The 15856-nt window shown below is 34.3% G+C and overlaps 1 long non-coding RNA gene across 1 annotated transcript; it reads left to right on the top strand.

The window, feature by feature from the left end:
- The first annotated feature begins 242 nt into the window (after positions 1 to 242).
- On the top strand, positions 243 to 1134 carry LOC109018229. Its single transcript, XR_002000537.2, has 2 exons — positions 243 to 416; positions 717 to 1134. It is a non-coding gene; the product is annotated as an uncharacterized LOC109018229 (long non-coding RNA).
- The last annotated feature ends 14722 nt before the right edge of the window (positions 1135 to 15856 follow it).

The following is a 15856-nucleotide window of genomic DNA, read 5'->3' as shown; positions in this document are numbered from 1 at the left end:
GGTTAATTAATTTGGGTTTATGATTAATAGATGATGATCCTTCCATAAGGGAAGAAGGTATAATGATAAAGACATAGCACCAATTGGCCAGGATTTTGTATGTTTTGCATGATTACCCTTAAAGGAATTAATGGAAGATAAATGGATCGGGAATGGTTGCTAAACAAGACACCCTTGTCCAAGCAAACACGTACAACTACATACATGATGATGAGGGTTTTATACATACATGATGATGAGTTTAAAACCCTCATGCATCCTCATCTATTTAATTCTTTCCCAACCTTTCACCTACCCTCAACCAAAGTAAGTACCCAGGCAAGGCCTGTACTTCTTTGGCCATATGGGGTGGCTCAAGTCCCTCCTCTCCCCATTGAAGAAAATCTGGAATCGTCTTCACTCCAGCCACAGAGAGCGTACGTCCATTATTATTAATTTCCTTCTGCTCATGATCATCATGTTTTGAAAATCCAGCTAAATTAAGTACCTAAGTAAGATCATGCGATTGTAATTATTACTATATATCTTTTTTCGATTCGTTTGCTTGGAATTCCTTGTCTGCAATTGCATACATTCTTATAAATTTCTGTTTTTTCCCCCCTTCAACTTCAAGTTCATGAGTGGCAAATCCATGTTCCAATATTCATATATATCTCCTAGTTCTATCAAAGAAGCTGATCATTTTAATATCTTTCTCTTTGTGTGTGTGCTTTCAGGCAGGGGGATTTACATATTGTACAAGGACGTGAAGTCCTGCCCATGCGAAGATGTGCAGGTTCTATGGTCAATACTGGTCGAGTCACGAACACGGCCTTCTTTGCCGTCAACATGATCAGCTAGCATGATCATGATAGAGCAAACCATGAGCAAGAACGTCGATGATATTGCATGCAGCAGTACCATGTTCAGCACTTGATGTACATATATAAGTATTATATATAATATGCTACATTATATATTATACTTACGACAAATCAAACCAGCTTTTTCTATTTCTTACTCATGTACGTACGTACTTAATTCCCGTATGATCATGTGCCATACATGCATCTGTACCTACTCTAGCACTTCTTCTTCATGATGTACAGGCTTGCTGACAATTATAAGATCAGTTTTCTTTGGTGATCGAAATAACTACTTTCTTTTGGGTTAATTAAGGATATCATATTAATCTAAGTGGTCTGTCTTGCATGTAAGTTAAAAGAAAGAAAATATGTATTAATTTTCATGTGCTCCAAACAGTGATTAATTTTAAAGTAATGTTGATTTTTTTTCTTTTTTTCTTTTTTGGTGGGCTTCGTGGGTGTGGCTGTTGGTGGTAGTTATTATTCATATGCTTAATTCTTCTAAGCTAATTAGTATGGTACTATGAATGGTAATGAGTAGCATTTTCTTGTTTTCTTTAAGACATTCTAACCACTTTCAGCCCTTTTGTCTATTTTATTGTCCAAGGTCTATTCCTAACCTCCTCCCTTTTTTTCTTGTTCTTTTTTATTATTTGAAGGCAATGAATTGATGAAAAAATTATTACTCAGAATTAAATTAATCTCGAGAAGTTGTTGGAGTAGAGAAGTGGCCATGGGGATGGCCGGGGGTCTCCCGAGGGAAAATTAGCCTCCGTAATCTATATCCCTACTCGCACAAGAGTGTATTAATTTTTTTATACTATAAATTTTTAATTTCTTTTAAAAATGTTACTTTAAGTGGATGTGATCACAATTTCTTTTATATATATATATATATATATTTATTTATATTTATAGCTTACATATCAAGTTTTAATATATAGATGTCACAATAAAAAAATGTAAAATTAAAAATTAAAAAACAGCCAAAATCAACTAACAACAAAAATTAATCAAATCAACGCAAAAATACAAAATGAACATTTATAACGAGTTATTTGTGATAAAAATGACTATTTGTAACGTGAATAAATTTATTTTAGTAGAAAATAATTGGCAATAAATTAATAGTTTTCTTGTAGTAATAATAAAATTGGACGCACATATAATATAGATGTTCAATCACATATACCAAAACCAACAAAGATCATTAAGAGATAGAGAAGGAGGGAGAGAAACATATTTTGCTAAAGGTCTCTGAGGGGCCTCAAACGTATAGATCATATAGAAGACTACGAAGAGATGATGATATATGACACATGCAGTTGAGAAGAGAAGGAAAATATGAGGGAAATAATATAAGGGTACAAGTTGTAAATTGTAACGTACGAGTATTTTTATCCAGCACGGACCCCACTCCCTCATCAATCTTAGTTTATTTAATCGGCCCCGCCCACCCAAATTAATTTGTTTCTTTCCGTACATACATACTGGACGGATTCAACAGAGTTTAATGCTAATGGTCTTAGAGTATTGGTATTGGACTCATCAAATGAGTTCAATCTTTAAAATTTGATGAATTTATGTTTAAAATCACTGCATTGGATTCACCAAATACTAAAATCTGAAACTTTGAGCTACAGTACATTCTAATTCATCTTCAAATTTGAAGACTCACTATTTACACTCTATAACTATTATTTTATTTACTTAAATTATTATTTCCTAATTTTGAGCCACAATATATTTAAGTTGGGAAACATAATTTAAGTATCAAATTAAATTATTAATTAACATATAGTCATTGTAATTGTAAAATATGAAAAAAAAAATTAAAAATATTCTTATAAAAAATATAATATTATATTATTATTTTGATGAATCCAATGGTTAATCCAATATGCGATTATGGATGGGGAGGTTTTTTATTTATGGAAAGCATGTACTTTTCATCAAATTTTAAAGATAAAAATGATGAAACTAATGCTAATGCTCTAGGCCATCAAGTTTTAAATGACTCCGACAAGATGTCTAAGAATACCTCATTTTCATCCTCATTGCTCAAGCTAATGACATGCTTTAAAAATATGTATAATTAGAAAGCTTTTCAAGACGACCAAGACAAGGTTGTCTATTTTCAAATGGCTGAATGTGCGTGTGAAATACATGTCATGGGCTCATGGCTGTGGAACTTTCAACTTCTTGTTGTTTGTCATCATTTTCATGTAATTCTATATAAGGTATTGACCTATAATTAGAATGCAACCTAATAAAAACAAACCTAAAGGCTTCTCTTAGGTTTCATTGCCCCCCTTTGATTTTGTTTTATCTGTTATGGAAAAAAATTGCCCAACAGATCGAAACGGGAGAAAGAGTCATCCCCAGTCTACGAGGTGACTCAGCTTTGAAGAAGCAGTCTGAAGCCCATGGTGGTGGGTTTGGGCATTGATATAGTGCACGTACATACATACATAGCAATAAATAGTAAAAGAATATATGAAATATAAATAGAGAATGAGACATACAGGTTTACATGGTTCGGCATAGAGCCTACATTCATTGGTCATTTGGAAGGCAAATCCATTATTCAGCCTAAAAAAATGGCGTCCCGCCTTGGTTGGTAGAAGATGATCTATTTCTTTGATCCAATCAGATCCCCTTTCATCATGGCCCTTGGGAGTGGTGATGAATGATAACTTTATGTCACCTCACTTTTTGCATGTTGACTTCCCTTCCTCAGTTTTTTCTCTGTCTTATCACTTATTTCTTTTCCCTTTGCATCATAATGATTGATTTATGGTGGACTGGGCCAAGTGCATCTTGGGCCTGATTTATTTACCTCCAACAGTCAAGCCATAGCAAAGATAGTCCGTAGAAAACTATAGAAAAATAAATTTTGAGACCTGGTCCCTAGTTTTCTATTGTTTGAGTGAGGAGTTCGAAAAGACTTGTGAAATTCGTAGTAAGGGCCTTTGAAGATAGGCCTCTAGGAAGTTTGTTTGTACGAACATTTAATCTTTTATCGTTAGCAAAGAGTGTGTATTTTCGTGATCATTTTTGTTTTTTGTTTTTTATGGCGTTAGTGGGTTTTTTGCCCCTTAAGGCGATTTTCTATGGGTGTTTCCATTTAGGTGTTGAGGTCAGAGTTTGTTTGTTGTAGCCCATACTAAGTGGTCAGGGAGCCTGTCGACCCCCTAGGTCCATCTCAGATAGTTGCAGAGCTCGTTGATTCGTTCCCAAAGGTAACCCATGCGAGGTGATTGTGGAGCTCAAGAGCTCGTTCCCAGAGGTAATCTGCTAATAGTGGTTGTGGCATGGGTGTCAGCACTCGATATTTGAAAAGGGCGGCGTTGATGGCTTAAGTGCAGGTGCAAGGGCACGCGACTTTAAGGGGCGAGGTTGAAGCAGTCAAGGGACTGTCATCCCCTGTTGTTCATCATGTGAGAGTTGAGGGACTCGAGTTTGTAGGCGAAGGTTGAAGCATTCAAAGGATTGTCATCACCCATAGTTGTTCATTACGAGTTAAGAGACTCAACTTTGAGGGTGAGGGTCGAGTAGTAAAGGGACTATCATCGCTCATAGTTGACTGTGATTCAAGGGACTCAATTTCATGGGCGAGGGTCGAAGCATTCAAGGGACTGTCATTGCCCGTTATTCGCCGCTAGTCAAGGGACTTGACTTTGAGGGCGAGGGTCGAGCAATCAAGGGACTGCCATCGCCCATAGTTAGCCGCGAGTCAATGGACTTGGCTTCGTGGGCGAGGGTCGAAGTAGTCAAGGGACTTGGCTTCATGGGCTAGGGTTGATGCATTCAAGGGACTGTCATCTCCTGTTCTTCGCCGTGAGTTAAAAGACTCGGCTTCGTAGGCGAGGGTTAAATCAACCAAGGGACTGTCATCTCCTGTTGTTCACCGTGAGTCAAGGGACTTGGCTTTGTTGAAGGAGATGCTTGACTATGTTGTTGTGGTGAGAGACAGGCCTAGACCTCTATGTTGTGGCAAGAGATGGACTCGAGGGCTCTATTGTTTTGGAAAACTGTCCAAAAACCAAACTAGTTAGTGTAATCGAAATCACAAGAGTTTGAAACTTGCAAACCTGAGCCAAGTAGTAATACATCTGGTAAGCATTCAATATTTGCAATGCTTGAGCAAGGCATGAGGTGTCGAGGCTCGGCTCGAGGGTTGAGCGGTCTTTTTGTTATTTGCTTTTTGTTGCCCGCAACAATCTTTGGTGGGCTAGTGTTAACTAGGAGCACTCGATTGGAGTTAATGGTAGATAGACTCGACTGTTGCTTGTCATTGGGGTTGCATTGGATGAGTGTCAACTGGGAACTCTTGGCCAAAATCAACGAAAGGCATACTCGACCAATCTGCTCCTGCAAGAGATAGAGCTCGACCACTTTGTTGTGCGTACTTGACTGCCAGATGAGTCCCACAAGCAACCATACCTTGGCAATGATGAAGATCTAGGATGCTCGCGATGCTGAGTAGTTTGTTCTAATGAAAACAGATTAAGATGCTTGAGCGAGGCTCGTATTGGAGTTTTTATGAAAGTGTAAATATGTAGAGTTGAAAATTTGTTTGAACATAATTTTTAAGAGTATTTTTGTTTGAGTTTGTAAAAGTTGTTTTGATAATTTTATTTGAGTAGTGATTAGGTAACGATTCGATGAAAAATTGAAATAGAAATATGTTTGTTTGGATTTTTTTTTAAAAAAAAATGAAAAATCTTGAGAAATTTTGTTTAATCAAACAAGACCGAATGACATGTTCGGCTATCCAAAATCCATCCAAAGTTGAAGATAATTTTGGATTAAGATGTTTTCATTCCCAAAGAAACAACATCTATGATGTAAAAACCTCTAAAAATTCTTAATAAGATCCAAAACCCAAAAAACCATCTTCCAACTAATATTAAAAAAAATTAAAAATATTTATTCACATAAAAAGCAAAATAGGAAGGCACCTGGAGTGTTGGCTACCACCACACACCACAAGCAACCCAAATTGGGTTGCCCATGGTGATGGTGGCTCCTCTTATCACAAGAATAGTATGATATGAAAGGTCCAATGTAGGTGGCACGATTGCCAAGTGGCAAGTGCTAAATGGTCTTTAGTATTGGCATTGAATTATGCAAATGTAAATAAAATGAATAATTTAGTTAATAGAAGATAAAAATAGCCTGCATTGAATTATGCAAATGTAAACCAAAATGACTTTTAGCTATAGTAAATTAACTATTGTGGTTATATTTGACCTTCACTGTAGCTCAACCAAATCTATTAAAAAACTATTTCTTTCATCCAAACACAGTCTCTTCCCTCTGATTTCTTTCCTGGGTTTGTTCCTCCTGCCAAAAAATTCTCTCTATTTCACCCATGTGCCTTTAAAATATTATTTTATTATTCTCTCCATTTCCTCCCACCAGCATTAGCATTTTATTATTAAAAAAATTTATTAAATTTATAATATTTTATTATTATTTTGATTAATATATAGATAATCCAATGTGAGAGTAAGTTTTAAATGAAATAGCCAAATATAAAATCATGTAAAATTATACAAATTTTACATTTGCATTTACATAATTCAATACTAATACTCTAATATGTCTATGGTGGCCTTTCCATTACATTGTCAATGTAGAAGTTCAATTGATTCTATTTTTTTTTTTTTCTAATCAAGCATATGATATATAAAAGAAAATTACAGAGTTTGAGGAGGGTCCTTTCCACTATCAATATACAAAAACCAACTAGGAATATTAGGTATAGGTATGCTGCCAAAAACAAGATTGGTAGCTGCCCACTGCGCAACAGAGTGCGCACATCGATTTTGGGATCGATGAATCTTGACAAATTTCCAGTTTTGATGAAGATTTGATAAGTGCTGGATGTCCTTAATAATAGTTGATATGTTCCAAAATGTAGAGATATTTGGACTTTCGATGGAAGAGATTATTGATTGAGAATCCCCTTCAATGATTGCTAATCCTTAAGTTGATGCCATATTGGCTGCTAACAGCGCTGCTTTTGCTTCAGCAATTAAAGGGATTGTAGTTTGTACCTTTTCTATTAATATTCCCAGAATATCTCCACTGTGGTTTCTTTGAATTGCTGAGACCACTGAAAATTGATCCCGTACTGCTGCATCAAAAGAATAGCTTTGATAGTTTAGAGGAGGAGGATTCCAATTTTCTTCTTTGCTTTGTTGATCAACTTTTCCCTTCCATGCAGCTTTATAGTCTTCATAGGTGCCTTTGATCTGAATGCTTTCTTCTTCAATTGATAGAGAAGTGTGATTATGAACGATATCATTTCTTTTTCTCCAAATGAAATCTATCATTATGACTGCAAATAACTGGAAATGATGTCGTTCCTCTTTTTTAAGTCTCAATTCTCTGTCCGGATAGATAATCATTTTGATCCAGTCTGATATAGAATCTATAGGCAAGTTTGCAAAATTTAGAGGCCAGCTGCTTTGTTGCCATAGGATTCTATTGAATGGACATTCAACAAAAAGATGCACTAGTGTTTCTTTCTCATAGCTACAGAATACACATTCTTCAGTTTCTTGGTTTGTTATGACTTCACCAATTCTTGTTCTGGTAGGAAGAATATTTGATAGAAGTTTCCAAATCAGTAACTTATGACGATCATGGATTTTAAGACTCCACATAGGCTTGAAAAGTATCATTGAAGAATGTTGCTGAAGTGGAACTTGATCTTGTATTATAGCTTGATATGCTGTTTTGACTGAATATTGCCCATTGTGATTTAACACCCAAATCACTTTATCCTGCTCATATGCTCGTAATGGTAGTGGTATTTTTTGAATTTCTAAGATGCTTTGATGATCAAAGAGAGCTTGCATTTTTGGAACATCCCAAATCCTAGAATTATGTATGATAAGATCAGAAACTGTAAGATTTGGAAGTTCTAAATCCATACCTTGTAATGGCTTTGGTTTGAAATTGATCAGTGTAGGTATCCATGGATCCAACCAAATATTTACTGATTCTCCATTATAGATTTGGAAACATCGGCCTTTCATAAGTAATTCTTTAGATTTGAGTATTCCCTTCCACATAGATGAGTCTGTTGCTTTCTGCGAAGCTTCCCAAAATGTTGTGTTCTTCAGATATTTTGCAGTTAGCATAGACTTCCACAAACTATTTATCTGTTCGCTTAAGTTCCCAGCCTGTTTTTGCAAGCATAGCTTGATTCATCTTTTCCATTAATCTGATTCCAAGACCACCTGCTTTTTTCGGTTGACAAATAGATTTCCAGGACTTCAGTGTCAAATTATGCGTTTTGTCTTTCGAGAAACCCCACCAAAAATTTTTGAAAGCTGCATCAAGAGATTTACAGACTGACTTGGGTAGCAGGAAAGTATTCATATGGTAAGTTGGTATCGTACTTACTACAGATTTGATTAACATGGTTCTGCCTGCCTGAGCTAGTAATTTTGACTTCCATCCTTCCAATTTTTTACCCACTTTGCCCAGCATTTCACTATAGTTTTCTTTTTTTTTTCCGGCTAAAAGAAGTGGGTAATCCTAAATATTTCATTCTGGCTGATGATGCTTTGAAAGGCAGCCACAAAGAGATAGAAGTTTTTGTTGCCTGATTGGTATTTCTGGTGACAAACATTGAAGACTTGTTCAAATTTACTTTCTGCCCTGACCAGCTTTGATATTTTGTAAGACATTCTGAGATGTTTCGAGCATTTTTTTCTGTAGCCTTAGCAAAAATGATTGTGTCATCTGCAAATAATAAGTGTGATACCATAGGACTGTTTCTACTGATTCGAATACCTTCCAGCTTATGTTGCGCTTCAGCCTTTAATAAGATCCTAGAAAGTGCTTCTGTAACCAGTATAAAGAGAAATGGCGAGATTGGGTCTCCTTGTCTAATGCCTCTCTGAGATTTGAAGAAACCTCTTGGTGATCCGTTGATGAGAATAGAGAATGACACTGTTGTTATACACTCCTTTATCAGATTTATCCATTTGTGGTTGAAGCCCAGATTTAGCATAACTGTAAAGAGAAAATCCCACTCCACCTGATCGAAAGCCTTTTCCATATCAAGTTTAATAGCCATCAAACCGGATTTGCCTGTTTTTTTTTTTTTTTGAGGTGATGGAATAGTTCATGAGCAATAATGGTATTTTCCTTAATGTTTCTACCTGGGACGAAGGCAGTTTGAAGTGGAGAGATGATTTTTGGGAGAAGAATTTTAAGACGATTGGCCATGATTTTGGTTATGATCTTGTAGCTGACATTTGTAAGACTTATTGGGCGATATTGGCTTGGATTATTTGGACAGTTTGTCTTTGGGATGAGAGCAATGTTGGTATGATTGATCTGTTTTAAGAGCTTCCCACTGATAAAGAAATTCTGAACTGCCAATATAACATCTTGTTTCACAATATTCTAATAGTGCTTGTAGAATAAAGCTGTCATTCCATCTGGTCCAGGAGCTTTATTGCTGAGAATTTGTTTTAGAGCTTCTAATATTTCCTCTTCAACTGGTATTGCACTTAGAGATTCATTCTCTATATCCGAAACTTGCTTTTCAAAGAGATTATCCAGTTGTTCCGGAACATTTGGGTTTGAAGAGGAATATATAGATTTAAAATGATTAATAAAAGAAGTCTCTATAACAGTAGAGTCCATTGACCAATTACCTGGCGCCAATTTGATTGAGTCGATAGCATTCCTTCTTCGCCGGATGGTGGTTTTTAGATGATAAAATTTGGTATTTAGATCCGTCGATGTAAGCCATGTGAGTCTAAACTTTTGCTTCCATAAGATTTCTTCATATTCTCTTTGCTTGTGAATTCTATGTTGTAAAAATATTTCTTTCTCTTGATTTGAAGGAGTCATATCGGCTTCCTGTACTTTAAGAAGTTCACTTTCAAGTTGATGTATATTGTGGTTGATCCTCCCAAAGTGATCTTTATTCCAGACTTTGAGAGCTTCCTTGGTTGACTTGATTTTCTTGCATAGAATATAAGACTGATTGCCGAAGTGATGTTTACTCCATGCGTCACTGATTATTTGATGGCTTAAAGGTTCTCGAGTCCAGAATTCTTCAAACTTGAAAGAAGGAGCTTGACGAGTATTAGCTGTAGTGTATAACAGGATTGGATGATGATCTGAGGCTGAGGATGCAAGATGTTGCAAAGTAGCATCTAAAAACAGTAATCTCCATTCTTGATTTGCAATGGCTCTGTCTAATCTCTCTCGTATGAGCGCTTGACCTTGTCTATTATTTGTCCATGTAAATTTTGGTCTCATATAGCCAATGTCTATAAGACCATTCCTGTCCATAAGAGCTTTTAGACTCTTATTAGGATTATAATAGATAGGTCTTCCTCCAGATTTTTCATTTTGATCAATGAGATCGTTAAAATCTCCCAAGTAAATCCAAGGCCCTGGAAAAGCTTGATATAATGAATCCAAATGGCTCCAAAAGCCAGCTTTATTGTTCCATTGGGCCGGCGCATACACATATGTAATCATCCAAGGTTGATGTGTAGGATCAGAGTAAACTAAAACAGAAATTGCATTAATATTTATATTTACAGGTTCTATTTCTACACCCGGTCGTCACAAAAGAAGCAGTCCACCTTTTTTACATACTGCTGGATAGTGAACAAAAAGATGGAAACCTAAGCTATGTACAATAGAAATGGTGCGTTCATCCGACACCAAGGTTTCCGACAAAAAGATTACATCTGGGTTATATTTCCTAATATTAGCCCTTAAGTTCCTGATTGCTTTGGGTCGGGCTAATCCCCTGCAATTCCATGCCATTGTCCTCACTTGGTCTGTGGAGGCATTTTTAAGCTTGCCTCACTAGCTGTCTTGGATTTTCCTTTCGGATGGGTTGGTGGTCTACTATAAGGACTGACTTTTGCTTTTCCTTTAGATTTTTTTTCTTTGCCTAGAAAACCAGATTGTAATTCCAGAAGAGCAAGTGCCATTGAAGTGTCATCAGAGTGTGGTTTTGGATCTGTTTGTTCCACTTTGAGGAGACGCTGTGACTTTCTTTTTGGAGCTTCAGAAAATTCAACTTGTTGCTGTCTTTTGGAAGAAATATTGACTTGAGAGTGACGTTGAGCATTTGTGATACATACAGCTGAGTTCTGACTGAGGACATTTTCCTTATAGTTGGGATCATCAGATAATCTTACTGATTTTTCAATCTGCATAGGATTCTTTTCACAGTGAATACTTAAATCTTCTAACAGTTGGGGATTCTCTTGATTTGTAAATAATTCCATAGCCTTTTCAGACTCAAGGCTAGAAGGAAGATGAGCAGAGAAACTAAATGGAGCTGTTGGAATGGAAGTGCTGAGTAGAGAAACGTCTGAAGAAGAGTTGTAAATAATCTCGGGCTTGCTGGCAAAGAAGAATTGCTGAGGCCGATCGAGGATTAAATCCTGTGGGCCCATGAATAAAGGCCTTGACTCAATTGGTGGATCAGAAATATTATCGGGCCCTTTACCCAGACCAAGCCCAATACCAAGACCCATATAATCTTTCGGTTTAGTATAGGGCTATAGAGTCGTGCATGTCTGCTGCCAGTGTGCTCTCCATGTCGGTTGAGAATGAGATGATCCTATGGCTGCGATTGATGGAGCCGAAGCTGCCGAGTTTGATTTTAGTTCCCGAGAGTTATTTTCCTCTGCCACCTGCTCCTTCAAGCTTGAAGACAAAAGAGATATTTTGCTTTGATTTGAGGTGAGGTTACTAGATTTGGTAGATGACTGAACAGTGAAGAAGTTAATGGTTCTTGGTGAGGAAATTAATGAGTGTTGATCACTGTAGCTATAAGGATGAACTGCATGTTTTTCCGTAGGTTTTCCGCCCAGTTGAAGAAATTGCGAAGGACAAAACAATGGTTGCAGACTCAATCTATTGGATGGAATTTCGTGGACTTGATCTCTGGTAAGTCCATCTTGTTCTTTGAGAATAATCCCCTTTTGTTGGCTTGCATTGAGTGTTTTTTTTCCTTTGTTAAGCTTGGCCGATGTAGAGAGTTTGTGTAATTCCTCTGCTTTTTCAACTTGCCCATCACCCGTTTGACGAAATGCTTGTGTGTTGTCAATAGTAGCTTGAAATTCTGCTCTTATCCATGGACCATACAGAAGTCTTGTTGGGGGCGAACTTATAAATCCACAGAAAATTTGTGAGTGACCGAGCCTCCCACATGCATAACAAAAGTCTGACAGTTTCTCATATTTTATAGCAATCCATATTTCACCATTATCAGTCCTCGGCATCGTGAATCCTTGCTGAAGTGGCTTGGTGATATCTAGTTCAACTTTAATCCTAATATACTTTCTGAAGGCTAGACCATAAAGAGGATCTTCCTCCACTTTGATAAGATTACCGAGAGCATTTCCTATTTCCATGGCATTGTTGAGAGTGATATGATCAAGTGGTAAACCATGAATTTGCACATTGAAAATGGCATGGTTTAGACTGATTTCATTGAGTGTTGCACTCGGAGATCATGGTTTGAGAATTAACAAATGCCCTTCAATATTCCATGGGGCTTGATTAAGCACTCTTAGTTTATCATGGGAAGTTCTAAAGGTGAATATAAACTTGTTTATATCCATCTCTTCGATTAGGAAATGTTGGATGAAATTCCAAGAGGCTTTAATACCAGATGATATTGCATATTTATTCAATGGTCTATCGGCTACTAACCTTCCTATCAGGATTTTATCTGATATAGCTTGTGCTGTTTCTGGAGCCGGTTGTAGCTTGAGATCATGCCATGACAGAGCTTTGGTCTGGAGGATCAGCGAGTCAATATCCATTTGATTAAGAAGATGGAGCAGCAACAAATATTCTGATAGTTGCTAAAGAAAATGAAGTAGCTGTATTCTGATGGTTGTTGTAAAAAGTTCTCTTGTGTGTAAATTGTTTGCGTGAAAATGAGCAACAATAAGTGCAGAAATGTGATACCACCTCCTAGACCGAGAAGCTCTGACTTCTCTCTAGCTGGTTTTTTTGGGATGTGTCATTTTCCTCATTCAATTGATTCTATTTATTAACATTTGTCTTCGGTTATTATTCACTAGAAATAAAATTAGGGTTTTAAACTTTTAATTATTTTTCAATGCAATAAAAAAATCTGAAAATTTCAGAAATAACAATGAAAACTTGGATGAAAAATATAAATAACCTATTTCAAATTATAAAAAATATAAATAAAAAGAAATTCTACCAACTTATTGACCAATAATTCCTAATTAGATTATTAATGAACAAAAGAAAAGAAAAAGGGAAACCAACTAAAAACGCTGAATTCTTTTAAAAATTCCATTTTAAAACTTCTTTAATTCTTTCCTCTTGTTGAGTTTTCGAATTAGGAAAAGTATGAGATGGAAATATTCATAAATAGAATTAAAAAATGCAAGTAATCAACAAGACATAATTGAATTTATGACAATCTTAGCACCTGCTTATGTGTCCTATTTGAATAATGTTACATAGAGTCGTGGAGTACGTAAATATCATATAATTATTTTAAAAAAGAGTGAAATCTATTATAAAAAATAAAATTTTTTATTTTTATTTTTATTTTATATAAATATCATTTTTTTTTAAAAAAAATTATACAATACTTTCATATTTTACGATTATAAACATCATTTATATCATCATAGGTATGTAATAATATTAATAAAACTTTTTTCGATTTCTTGTTTTGGTTTCCTCGAATTTTGGGTCGACGCTTTTAATTTGATTCGTCTCATTTTTCTTCATTCACCTTGATCCTACCGAATTGAAGTTGAAAGTTGAAACAGATAATTGATTAATTTTTTTATCCACAAAGTGACAACATTGGCTAAAAGCGTAATATTATCTTCTTCTACATAATTAGTTTCACAGGTCTTAGGCTTAGTTTAGATATTGAGATATTCTCGTAATGTCCTATTATTATTTATTATTTTTTACATATTTTTTCTTATTATTTATTATTATTAAATATTTTATCATTACTTTTTCGTTGATATTAACAAAATATTTAAAAATATTTCACTATCCAAATATAACCTTAATCACCGTGTATGTATATAGATTTGAACACGTGCATATGATAATCACGGTATTAATAAATGAGAGTTTTAATAAAATTAGAATATCATTCTCTTCTTTAAAAAAACATACACACATATATATAATATAAAGTTCCACATGGTGTAGTAATGTACATAATCCAATGAGTATCTATCTAGCACAACATATTAGTTTGTGAAATCTTTTACATTTTCTTCCTTTTTATTTTTTCATTTATCATAATAAATCGATCGTGAATCAATTTGATAGCTATTACATCAATAATTATGGAAAATGTTAAGTAGCTCCCTAATTTTGCCCCGGTTGATCACTCATGTGTTTTAATTTGATTTAATTTATTTTTTAATAGTTAAAAAGGTGATTACTAGTAAATATGTGTAATTTTTAAAAAATAGAAATGCATTAGGACACTCCTAAGGTACATGCTCGATGGCCCCCTATATTGTCTATATACTAATGAGTAATGCTACATGCAGTCATGGATTATGCAAGCGATATGCAGTAACTTTAAAAAAGAGTAGATTTACTATTAAAAAATTATTATTATTTTTTAATTTGAGTCATATATATTTATTTTTTTAAAAATAATTACATAATATATATATACTCACGACTACAATTATCATTTCTCTATACCAATACGACCTGCACTTTCTACAATTACATAACAATGTTTAATCTAATGGTTTTTTGTCTTTTTCATATCTATTTAAATCTCCACTAGCGTGAATGTCTTTTTTTTTTTTTTTATGGAAGAGACAATATCCACAACCGTCTCTAAACTTTTCATAATTTTATTATCAAATATCACTTAAATATAATTTTTTTAATTTTTAATTTTCAAATTTTTTATCAAATAATTACTTTATCATTATTCAATCATAAAGATAAATTAAATTTTTACAAACTTAAAAATAAAAATTATATTCAAACAATTTTTTAATATTTTTATTCAACATATTCTCTCTCATTTATCAAAATCTAACAAAACATCTTCACTCAAACCATTTTCTACTATTCACAAAATTATGAGATACTTCAAATGTCTAAACATGGTCTCAATATTTGTATTTTTTCTTCTAGAGAATGTTTGAAAAAAGTTTTCATCTCATCCTATCTCATCTCATCTTATCTAATTTCATCTAATTTCTTTCCCAAATATCATTAAAAAACAAACATTTTCAAACTAATCATTATAACTTTCCCAAACTTTCAAATAAAAAATAAAAAATAAAAAATAATTCAACTTTTCAAATCCAAAAAATAATATATTAAAAAAAATATTTTAACTATATAATATTTTTTATTCATTTATAAATACTTAACTCAAACTATCTCACTAATATTCATAAGCCATCTTACTACTATTTACAAAATTTTCATATCATCTCATTTTCCAAACATCCTCGGGCTCCGTTTGAATTTTGGATAGTGAGATAAAATGAGATGATTTTAGATGAAAGTTAAATAAAATATTATTTTTTAATACTATTATTATTTTGAGATTTGAAAAAGATGAATTGTTTATTATATTTTGTATAAAAATTTAAAAAAATTATAATAACATGATGAGACGAGGTGAAATATTTTTACTATCTAAAAAGGCCTAAATGTTTGTTATCGTAAGTTAATGGCCTCTCAATGAACTTAAAATTAACTCTATACTTTCACCTTCTTATCGAGGATGTCAACGTAGATCCTTGAAAACATGTTTGACACTTGATAGCACTCTTTCCCCCTTTCCTCACCGTGTTTCTCTCCAAGACGGCCAAAGAACATGTTTTATTTATTTATTTGCCATAGTTTTAGATTAAAAAAAAACTTTATGGAGGGAAAAGAGAAACAATAGTCAGTACGGAATTGACCGAATTGACGATTTAACCCTTCGTTTTCCGCCAGTTATAGAA

The sequence above is a fragment of the Juglans regia genome, chromosome 11 (genome assembly GCF_001411555.2).
Source record: "Juglans regia cultivar Chandler chromosome 11, Walnut 2.0, whole genome shotgun sequence".
NCBI lineage: Eukaryota > Viridiplantae > Streptophyta > Magnoliopsida > Fagales > Juglandaceae > Juglans > Juglans regia.
The sequence above is the reverse complement of the archived record's forward strand: the minus strand, read 5'-3'. Positions and strand labels throughout refer to the sequence as shown.